This window comes from Sus scrofa, chromosome 2, assembly GCF_000003025.6.
Source record: "Sus scrofa isolate TJ Tabasco breed Duroc chromosome 2, Sscrofa11.1, whole genome shotgun sequence".
Classification (NCBI taxonomy): domain Eukaryota; kingdom Metazoa; phylum Chordata; class Mammalia; order Artiodactyla; family Suidae; genus Sus; species Sus scrofa.
In genome coordinates, this window is record NC_010444.4 from 100110007 (window position 1) to 100122133 (window position 12127).

Here is a 12127-nt window from a genome sequence, read left to right on the forward strand (position 1 = left end):
GGCTTTTTCTTGTTTTCTTGACTGCTTTTTTAAGGCATAAAGAAGTTTCCAGTCTAGGGGCTGAAATGGAGCTATAGCTGCCGGCCTACACCACAGCCACAGGATTGTCAGATCTGAACCACATCTGCAACCTACACCATAGCTCATAGCAGTGCCAGATCCTTAACCCTCTGAGCAAGGCCAGGGATTGAACCTGCATACTCATGGATATTAGTTGTTACCACTGAGCCACAACAGGAACTCCCTATTTGGATTTTTTAATATTAAGTTGTATGAGCTGTTTCCATTTTTTGAAAATTAATCCCTTGTGGATAGTATTGTTTGCAAATATTTTCTTCCCATCCTTAGGCTGTCTTTTAGTTTTGTTTGTGCTTTCCTTTGCTATGAAAAAGATTTTAAGTTTAATTAGGTCCCCATTTGTTTATTTTTGTTTTTATTTCCATTACTCAAGGAGACAAATCCAAAAATATATTCATGTAATTTATGTCAAAGTGTGTTCTGCCTAGATTTTCCTCTATGAATTTAATAGTATCCAGTCTTACATTTAGGTATTTAATCTATTTTGAGTTTATTTTTGTACATGGTGTTGGAGAATGTTCTAATTTCATTCTTTTATAAGTAGCTGTCCAGTGTTCCCAGCACAACTTATTGAAGAGATTGTCTTTTCTCCACTGTATATCCTTGCCTCCTTTATCATAGATTAATTAACCATAACTGCATGTGTTTATTTCTGGGCTTTCTATCCTGTTCCATTGATCCATATGTCTGCTTTTGTGACATTACCATGCTGTTTTGATGACTGTAACTTTGCAATATATTCTGGAGTTAAGAAGCTTGACTCCTCCAGCTCCATTCTTTGTTGTCAAGATTGTTTTCACTTTTGTGTTTCCAAATAAATTTACCTTTTTTTTTCATTTTAGTTCTGTGAAAAATGCTACTGATAATTTGATAGAGAGTGCATAAAATCTGTAGATTATCTTGGGTAGTATGGTCATTTTAACAATATTAATCCTTTCAATTCAAGAACATGGTTTACCTTACTACCTATTTGTGTCATCTTCTATTTCTTTCATCAGCGTCTTACAGTTTTCAAAGTCCAAGTCTTTTGCCTCCTTAGGTAGGTGTATTCATAGCTATTATATTCTTTTTTATGTAATGGTAAATGGTATTTTTTCCTTAATTTTTCATTCTGATATTTCATTGTTAGTGTACGGAAATGCAACAGATGTTGTTCCTGTCCTGGCTCAGCAGAAATGAATCTGACTAGTATCCATGAAGATTCAGGTTCAATCCCCAGCCTTGCTCCGTGGGTTAAGGATCTGGCATTGCCATGAGCTGTGATGTAGGTCCCATATTGCTGTGGCTGTGGTGTAGGCCAGTGACTACAGCTCCAATTTGACCCCTAACCTGGGAACCTCCATATGGTGCAGGTGCAGCCCTAAAGAGACAAAAGAAAGGAAATGCAACAGATTTCAGTATAATAACTTTGTAGCCAGCAATTTACCAAATTCATTGATGAGCTCTAGTAGTTTCCTGGTAGCATCTTTAGGATTTTCTAGGCATAGTATCATGCCCTCTGCAAACAGTGATAGTTTTACTTCCTCTTTTCCAGTTTGGATTCCTTCCCTTTTTCTTCTCTGATTCCTATGGCTAGGACTTCCAAAACTATATTGAATAAAAGTGTCACCAATGGTCATCCTGATGTTGTTCCTGATCTTAGAGGAATACTTAGAGGAAATGCTTTCAGCTTTTCACTGTTGAGTTTGATGTTAGCTGTGGGTTTGTCATATATGGCCTTTATCATGTTGAAGTATGTTACCTCTATGTCCACTTTTTGAAGAGTTTTTATCATAAATGGCTATTGAATTTTACCAGAAGCTTTTTCTGCATCTAATGAAATGATCATATAATTTTTCTTTTTCAGATTGTTAATGTGGTATATCACATTGATTGACTTGCAGATACTGAAAAGTCCTTGCATCCCTAGGGTAAATCCCACTTGATCGTGGCATATGATTCTTTTAATGTCTTGTTGGATTTGGTTTGCTAGTATCTAGTGGAGGATTTTTGTGTCTATGTTCAGTGATACCGGCCTGTAATTTTCTTTTTCTGTGCTATCTTGGTCTGGTTTTGGTATCAGGGTGATGGTGGTCTCATGGAATGAATTCAGAAGTGTTCCTTCCTCTGCAATTTTTTTGTAATGGTTTTGGATAATCTTATTTTCAATTCTCCTTTTAGCACACTTCACACTAATATGTGTAAATAAAACTAATGTATGAGTATTTCATGTCAGAGAAATCTATTTGGTATATAGTTTAGCATGGGAAGCAATGAAACATATAGTATTTGCTAATCCTCTTCATATTTCAGATTTTTAGTTTCTGTTCTTTCTTTAAGTAGAACCATAATCACCATTCTGCATGTTGCAATTCTTGGTTTTAAAAAGAGACTCCTCAAAAATAGTGAAAACAACTTGGAACAATCTTATATCTATTTTTTAAACTCAGGGTGTCCTATGTTGCTATTTTGGAGAAGTTGCCTCATTTTTACAGTTCATTATCACTCTGCTCTATTTTCCTGAAAAACCTGAGAAAACTTTTTTACACAAATTTATTTTATGTTATTTTTACAAGATATGTTCTGCATTGTTGTTTTGATGATATTTATTTTAGTGCTGATCACAAAATAAGATGGCATGAGAATGTTAATCTATACTACCTGGAACCATCAAATTATAGAATCATCTAAAGAAGAAGAACATAAAAGTTTCTTTCAGTAAATTTTGTATTACTTTGGAGATCTTGTCAGCTTTACTGGACATTCTAATATACTTCTTTTAGATTAAAAATATATTATCCTTAATGATAATGTGTTTGAATCTTTTAATAACATTTTTATTGCAATTCTTGATTCAATTTCTAACACTAGAATTTTAAAGGGACAAATACATTTTTATTATTTCTGAAATTGTATATAAACTGAGATATATAATCTGTAGATTTCTGCTTCCTTAACATTTATTTATTCACAATTACACACCATTTAGGCACTGGAATTTACAAGTGCTACTTGATTTCCAAGAACAGGCAGGACCCATTATGAGACTGTTAAAGCCTTTCTTTTTCAAAACAAAAAGTTACATTGTTCTAACATCAAGTGAACTAAATTGCCAGAGTTCAATTTCAGTTCAGAAGTAAAAATCCAAAAGAGATGAGTGGGTTTCCTATTTAGTGCAATATTTTAGACTTAGTTTCTCAATTGTTGAAGAGGAATGATACAAAGTAATATTTCAGAGTCTATGAACAAGCACATTTCATCTGCTGGGTGGCTTCGGACAAGAAAAAGGCGCTGTTATGACATTAACTTTCTTCATCAGTGCCCCCCTCCTGCAGTCAAGAAAAGTTGCTCTAAAGTCCTGAGCAAGGTCTACATCTGATGAGGAAAATAGACTGTAGCATGGCTGTGAGAAGCTGTCCACCTCTGCCAGTCCAGACAATACATACAGTTCAGGTGAGGAAGCCTTCATCCACTGGTAAGACTTGCAAAGGAAGACACACTGTTACCTCTACCTTTTCACTTAAGGCAATGCTGCCCAAAACTTTTCCTCAGCCTTACCTGGACCTCTTATTTGCCCCATTTTTTCTATCTGTGGCAATGCCTGACTTTGCTAAAGAAATGTTTCTTTCAAACATTTTTTTTCTTTTCTTTCTTTCTTTTTTATTTTATTTTTTTTTCCTGCGTCTATTGCATGCAGAAGTGCCCAAGCCACAGCAGTGACAATCAAGATCCTTAACCACTAGGCAACAAGGGAACTCCCAGACATTTTTTTTTTCTTTTCTGATTACATCAGCAATACATACATGTTTGTTGGAGATAACCTAGAAAATAACATCCAAGAGCATATATGCTCTCATTTTTTTCCTAAGGCTTGTTTTAAATACATGAGGACACACAAAATACACAATTTTGTATTCACTTTTTTCAACATATCATAATTATTTCCCCCTTGCTATAAAAATTATTTTTAAAGAATTTTACTGGCTGCATAGCATCCTTTCAATATTACCTCAATGATGTATTTTATGCCCTTTGCCCTTTTATCCATTTATGATTTAGTGAGCTTTCAAATCATTTTATATGTCTTTATAGATTGAAAAGTAATAACCTATTCAAAAATATTTCTTAGATTATGTGTATATTTTAAATCACTTAAGATTTTTTTTTTTGATGTATATATTGTTTAACATCTATGACTGCAAACATATTGATCCTTAGTTTGGGAGGTTTTTTGTTTTGTTTTGTTTTTTGGTAGTTGTTCATTCTATTTTTTCTACTTTTTGGATTTTCCCTATTGCTTTTAAAACTTGGAATTTTTCCCCTACGTAGAAAAAAAATCACTGTATTTTCATCTTGTTTTACAAAGTAATGTTTAATGATGATTATTGCTAAAATTGAATGGCGAGTACATGGAAATTCATTATACTATCTAACCTACTTTTGTATGTATTTCAAATCTTCTATATTAACAAAGAAAAAAATGGAAACTGTTTAGATTTATTTGCATTCTATAGACTCTTACTTTTTCTAAAATACCCTTCCTGGGCTCTGATGGAGACAGTAATGACTTGAAGTAAAGAGTTAGTGAATAATAATGGCATTATGCCAATTGCTCTCAAAGTTTAGCATCCCCAAGAATCACCTAGGGTATTTGTCCTAAGATTTTAATTTGAAAGGGCTGGTGTGAGACCTAGGAATTTGCATTTTTAACAAGCACTAAAAGTGATTATACTGAGGTAGTCCATGGACCACACTGGAATAATGCACTCCATATTTTAAAATAAGATGAGTGATTTCAACACATGGTGCTGGAACACTTGAACATCCATATGCAAAAAAAAAATAAATAAAATAAAAAAAATTTTAGTCCATATCTTACACCATATATGTAAATTAACTCAAAATGGATCATATTAAATTTTTTTAAAATAAGTAGAGAGCTAAATGTAAGACTAAAATTTCTAGAAGTAAACATAAGAAAAACTCTTTGTGGCTTTGGATTATGTGAAAATGTCTTAGGTAGAACACCAAAGCATTATCCATAGAGTAAAAAATTGAAAAATTGGACCTAATTAAAATTAAAAACTTCTGTTCATTGAAAGACACTATTATGAGAAGATAATGGAAGGACAAGCCAAAGGCTGGAAGGAAAATTTTTATAGCACAAATATGATAAAATGTTTGTATACAGAATATACTTTTTTTAAAAAACCCTTAAAACCTAATAAAAATAAATTACCCAATTAAATGATGAACAAAATATCTGAACAGACTTCAACAAAGGAGATATGCAAATAGCAAGTAATCATATGAAAAGATGCTTAACATCATTTGTCACTAGGGAGATGCCTAATTAAAAATTAAAATTGAAAACCACAATGAGTTACTACTACATAACTGTAGAGTGGCTAAAATTCAAAAAGACACACAAGAATTGGCAAAGATGAGGGGAACTGGAACTTTTATACACTGCTGATGGGGATGTAAAGTGACATAGCCACTCTGGAAAACAATTTGGCAGCTTCTTAAAAAGTTAAACATACACCTACCATATGATCCAGCCATTCCATTCCTAAGAATTTGGCCAAGAAATGAAAGCCTATGTCTGTACAAAGACTTGTCCCCAAATGCTCATAGTAGCCTTACTAATAATAGCCCAAAACTGAAAACATCCAAGTATCTATCAACAAGTAAATGAATAAGCAAGTTATTGAATGTGCATACAATGGAAAACTAGCTATCAATAAAAAGGAATTAACTGTTGATGTATGCAACATGTATGACTACCAAAATAATTATTTTGAGTGAAAAAAGGCAAACCAAAGAGTGTACACTTTATGGTCCCATTTACATAAAATTCTAAACAACGTAAACAAATCTATACTGACAGAAAGCAGATCAGTGATTGCATAAGGAAGAGGGGAAGTGGGAAGGAGAATTAATTATAAAGGATCATGAGGAAACTTTGAGGGATGAAGAATATTCTCATTACCTTGATCTCAGTGATAGTTTTATGACTAGATAGCTATGTCAAAAATAAAACATAAATTTGACTATAGATTCTAGAGGATACTGGTTTTCTTGACTTCCTTTCCCTCATATCCCCTCCTGGGATAACTCAGTTTCCTAAATTGACTGTTGGCTCTTGGAGTAAAACCTAACAGATGAATTTCCAGAAGAGCTGTGTAAAAGTGAAGTATAATAAAATGGTATTGTATTTTGTTTCATTTTGTAGTAAGCTCATGAAAAATCAATCTGTCCTGAAGGAGCTGCCTCTGTCCTGGTTTGGATTCCCCAGGAAGAAGACTCTAAGATAGAATTTCCTCAGGATCAATCCCTGTGAGAAAAGAAACAGGATGGGATTGAGGGAGAGGTCAAGCTGTCATGCAGGCCTTGCAGCTTCAGCTAACCCCACACATTCTCTGGAGCTTAAGGGGAAGTAATATTTTTAATTAAATCCAAATCGATGATAGCCATGTGACTAAAAGTCATAACATGTACACTAGATATCAGTGAGTTCAGGTGAGGCTTGGTCCAGGGTTTAAGGGATATTACCAAGGGCCCAGTTTCCTGCCATCTCTCTCTGTTCTGCCTTCCACATGTTCAGCTCTACACTCAGGCTCCATTACACGGTCCCCTCAGTTCCAGACTTTTATGACAGAAAATGAAGGCTATGGTCACATCATATACCACATCCTCCCACCAATACCTCAGTGGAAAAGAGACTAAAAGTCTAGTACCTCCTACAAAAAAGAAAAGGTTTCTCTAACAACAACAAAAATTTAATCCAGCAAAATCTCCTAACATCTCTCCACCTGGGCTATGTGCCCATACCTGAACCAACTTCCCTGGTCAGACTTATTGGCACAGTTCTGGAACTCAGGCAAAATCAACTCCTGCAAAATGGAGGATGTGGATTTTCACAGGAAACATCTGGGCATTTGTATCAAGATGTAGACAGAACAGATGCTGAGACACAAACAAAACAAGTGATCTAGTGGAACTACAATGATTTAAGGCAAAGACACAAGCAGTGGGGGAATTTGAGGGACAAAGTCAATAAAAAGGGTACAATTGACAGCCACTCCAGTATCACCGCAATCGGTCAGCTGACCCTGCTCACTCATACATAATCTGCTTTTATTTTCCCCATGAGTAAACATATCCTCATCTTTTCAAATTAAAAACTACAAGAAATGTCAAAAATGAAAAAAAAAAAACATTTTAAAATTAAACTCTATTAAAGAAATGCTAGTTCAAAAAAGACATAATTGGGCTCTCTAAAACCTGGCAGCTCCCGAACGCCAACAAGTTTTTCTCTTCGCAAGTCTGTTCTCAGCCATTCCAAGAAAGGAACGGAGAAGAACAGAGCTATATCATTTTGATGACAACCCACTTCTAATCCGCAGGATCATATGCCTTTGCACCCTGTTCAAAGGAAACTTGGCCTAGAAAAGAATTAGTTTCATAACAAACCAGCCACTCTGAGAATAGAGGTGAGAAGAGATCGGGGTGGGGGAAGAATCTGAGACGTGGAAAGGAGTTGGCGAGTTTAATTGCCAGTTCATATGCAGCTTCACGGTTGTGGTCAATAACCCAATGGACTTGGCTTCTAGTTTCCCAGTCAAATCCGTATTGAGAAGTAGAAAATAGTAAAATCTGGAAGGTGTCTGGACCTTCTTGAGATATCAAAAAGGATATTTTTTTTTTTGAGTCACTGAGGCAAATACAATCATTTCAAGGAAAATAGATGACTAGTAAAGGTCAGTATCTGCAGGACCATCTTCGTTATCCTCGAATAATATTTATTGAGTATATCATTTAAAGACATGCCAAAGTCCCTCTTTTTATAAAGCTTAGAACCAAGTAGTCAAATGCATAGTTTTACTGACACATGAAATTCAGAGAGAAAGAAGACAGGACGGCTATAAAATTGGGAAGTTACTATGATGTTAAAAACAAGCACAAAGCACAATGTTACATGAATAAAAGCTCTACCTACGGTATGATCAAAATAATAAGTGTATAATAGATGAGTATAAGGAGATTCAAAGATTATTATTTAGGAAATAATAAAATTTAAGCCAAATGCCAAAAAAATTTAAAAAATAAGAGAAAAACAACTCTATGGCTGGGAAGACCGTCCAGTTGATTCTCTTTCCCATGGATGTGTTTCAGTGGCACTATTCCTTAAGCCGCTTTTATTTCTTCTTCTTTCTCCACTTTCTCTAAGTAGTTAACATTTCAAGCAAGCTTCACACCTAAGAAGTTACTGTTGTTAATGAAGCAAATGGTAGTAATGAAACTCAAGCTGAGGGGGGAAAAAAAACTATTCTAAGTTCTAATAAAAGTCCTTAGAGATTAAAACCATGTAGATAAAATATGCATAATACTTACTTTTTTGTGTCATGTTGATGAAATAAGCAAAAAGACATGAAAAATTAGTTGCTTTCAACCAATCTTTTCTCCTCATCACCCTGTCACCCATCAGGCCACTAAATACACTAGAGAATGATTCTGGGAAACAGAAGACATGCTCCTTTGGTTCTCTTGATTTTCTCTCATTTCTGTGAATTTAATTTTCTGTGCGAGCATGTGTCTGAGCTGGGGCAGACAGATTGGTGCAAGGTTTCTTAAAAACAATTTTTTGCTCCATCAGACACAATATATTCTGCTGAAAGAGAAGAAAGCACTATACCCCAGGGGGAAAAAAGTTTCCCCAAAAGTTTGTTCCCTCAAAACTTTACAATGGAAGAAGACATCCCTCTTGGGTGATTTAATTTAATTGTTATGTTTTTTAACTTTGTTCTGGGGGAAATTAAGCAACCATCGGCTGCACTTCATAGACAAATGCCACTTTTTGGTAGATAGAACACAAAACTAGGAATCGGAAAACCAAAAAAAGAATCCTGGCACAGCACCGGGTGATTTCATCTCCACATGCCTAAATTTCCTGTTTGCAAAATGAGATAGAGCTTCCCACTCGTCACTTCTTTCTTGGAGATGCTGTGAGGACTAATAGTCTTCACTCTGATTTTTTTTCATCCAAGAAGCAGAGATTTTTAATGGTGCAAAAGACACATCTTGATAAGTATGGAAAGGGCAACAGAGCCAGGATTCTGTGCTACATTCAGTGGTACAAAGGTAAGGCATGATCTGTGCTTTCCAGATGCCGTAACTGAAAGGGCATCAGATATTTAAATAGGTAATTGAATATGGGAAAAGTCAAGATATACTTAGGAACAGATCAAATTGAGCTGAGGCTTAAGAGGCAGGAGAACCTGGAGGTTAAACTACAGACTCCAGATCCTGATTCTGAAACTAGACTTCTAGCTGAGTGAACTTGGACAAGTTTCTTTATTTTATAGTGCCCCAGTTTCTTTCTCTGCAAGAAGGAGATAATAATAGTACCTCCTTCATAGGGATAATATATATAGTGTTTAGAACAGTCGATGCCTGGTGTATAAGTGGTATTGTTATTGTCATTGTTAGATGAGTAATATTACCCAGGCAAGGAATGGTGAGAGGGGCCCTCCAGGTAGAGAGAGCAGCATGAATTGCAGAGGACTGAAACAGCACAATTGGTTTGTAGGAACTCTAAGAAATATCCTATTCCTAAACCCTAAAAGTCCAAGCAGACAAGGCCAATATAGAAAGTTCATGGAGCTTTGATTTAATTTAATAGGCAATGGAGGGTCACCAAAGGATTTTAGATTAAGAAGTATCATGGTCAAATTTGCAACTTGGTAAATAATTAAATGAAGATGCTGACAGACTATGGTAGATTGTTTGCAAAATGGCCACAGTTATTTCCCTCCCTGTATTCACTACTCTTTATAATGTCTTTGGAGGTATTCTCCTAAGAGATGGAATATATTTCCCTACCTATTTAATATAGGTTGGATTTGAATTTGCTTTCTAGAGTCCCAGGACCAAGTTATCTGTGCCGATTCCACACCTAAACTTCAAGGGGTACTATGTTATTCTATTTATTCTCATGTAACCCTGCCTCTACCATGTGAACAATCCCACATTAACCTGCTGGAGGATGAGGACATATGGAATGGGGACAAGCTGTCCAGCTGAAATCATCCTGGTCCAACCAGCCTCCAGCTGACCTAATAGCTGGCCATAGAGCCCAGTCAAGATCAACTGCCCAGCTGATCCCAGCCTGAAGTACCAATCTGCAGAATAATGAACTAAATTAATGGTTGTTGTTTTAATCATTTAGGATTTGGAGTAAGTTGTTATGCAGCAATAGCTAAGTGATACACATAGTATAGATCTTTTCAAATGACTAAATTCTAATACCAGGCCTAAAGTGGTTTATATATGCACATGCCAATGAAAACATGATGAGTGTTACAATGACTTTTTTTTACACCTGCATCCATGGATATGGAAGTTTCTGGGCTAGGGGTCAAAGTGGAGCTGTAGGCTGAGGCCTATGCCACAGCCACCACAAAACCAGAACCAAGCCACATCTGTGACCTATGCTACAGCTTACAGCAACATTGTATCCTTAATCCTGAGCCATGCCTGGGATCAAACTTGCATCCTCACAGATGCATCTAATAACAACATTTGTTAAATGTTGCATCTAATAACAACATTTTTAATTAGGAGAGAATTATATATTTTACAGTGATCTTTCATGTGAATTCTTACTAGGATAAAAAAACAACTATTGGTATAATCTGAAACAGGTATTATTATTCCATTTCATAGGGAAGCTGGTGACTTCTATAATTATGTAATGGAAATGACATTGGAATATGGGACTTCTAATAGCTGGTTGATTTTTTTTTAACCATATCACTTTGCTTACCTGGGAAAATAAAGATATCATTGATCTTATTCGTGAGTTTTTTTCAACAGGTGCTTCAGAGTTTTCTGTGTGTGAGGCACTGTACCAGGAATAGAGCAGTGAACACACCAGTCACAATCCCCACCTTTGTAGAGTCTTAGTGAAGGACAAAGGTAAGTAAACAGACAAGTACCAAACAACATGGTGTTACAATAGCAGACATACAGGATGTTCTCAGAACCGGGAATCAGTGGAAGCTTTCCAAAAGAAGTAACATCTAAACTGAAAGCCAAAGAATGACTGAGAATTGGCCAGGCAAAGTGATGTCAGTGAGGAGAAATAGCATACGCGAAGTCACATAGGTGCTCAAGGCACATTCTTGGAACTGAGAATAATTACTCAAGTTTATAAACTGTTCATACATGCTACCAGTGGGGAGAAGGAAGCTGGAGACAACAGCAGGAATATGCCTTTACAGGATTCATGGAATTTGGCCAGTATCTTGAAGGCAATTCAAAGTCACTGAAAACCTTTTGAGTAGGTCTATGATATAGCCAGCTTTGTGTTTTAGAAGGATAATTTGACAGGAATGTAAGGACAGAATTGAGAGAAGAGTTAGTAGAGGCTGGGAATCAGTTTAGGAAGCGGGGGCAGTAAGTCAGGTAAAGAATGATGATGCCCTGAGACAGGGAAGGTGGTCATGAAGATGAAGAAAAATAAACAGAACTAAGATACACTCAGGAGGAGTTCCTGTCATGGCTCAGGGACTCCTCCTAGTATCCATGAGGATGCAGGTTCAATCCCTGGCTTTTTTCATTGGGTTAAGGATCTGGCATTGCCATGAGCCGTGATGTAGGTTGCAGACATAGTTCAGATCCTGCATGGCTGTGGCTGTGGCATGGCTGCATCATGGCTGTGGCATGACTGTGGCTGTGGCAGCTGTTGCTCCGATTAGACCCCTAGCTCGGAAACTTCCACATGCGACAAGTATGGCCCTAAAAAGCAAATACATGTATATTTGGGAAATACATGGAAGAGTTTAATTAGATGTTGGTGAGCAGGAAGCCTACCCCAGATTGATGCCTTGGGCAAGCTGGTGAATGGTCATGGTGATCATTGGTTCCTTGAGACGGGGACCTGGGAGAGGAACTGTGTGGAAGGAGAAAGTATTAACTCCATTTTTAGGCATGTCCAGTATGATATTCTTATGGGATGTCCAACAGGAGAGGTCCAGTAGGCAGTTGAGGAAAAAAGGGACATGAA

At 36.3% G+C, this 12127-nt stretch overlaps 1 long non-coding RNA gene across 2 annotated transcripts in view; it reads right to left on the reverse strand.

Moving 5' to 3' along the window:
- Positions 1-12127, reverse strand: part of LOC106509500 — a 65814-nt gene that overhangs the window by 11514 nt on the left and 42173 nt on the right. Inside the window, exon 4 of one of the 2 annotated variants that reach the window (XR_002341825.1) lies at positions 2084-3538. The exons of the other annotated variant lie outside the window; for it this stretch is intronic. This is a non-coding gene — a long non-coding RNA (uncharacterized LOC106509500). Of the gene's footprint in view, positions 1-2083; positions 3539-12127 lie in introns of those variants that run through there. 2 annotated transcript variants of the gene reach the window in all.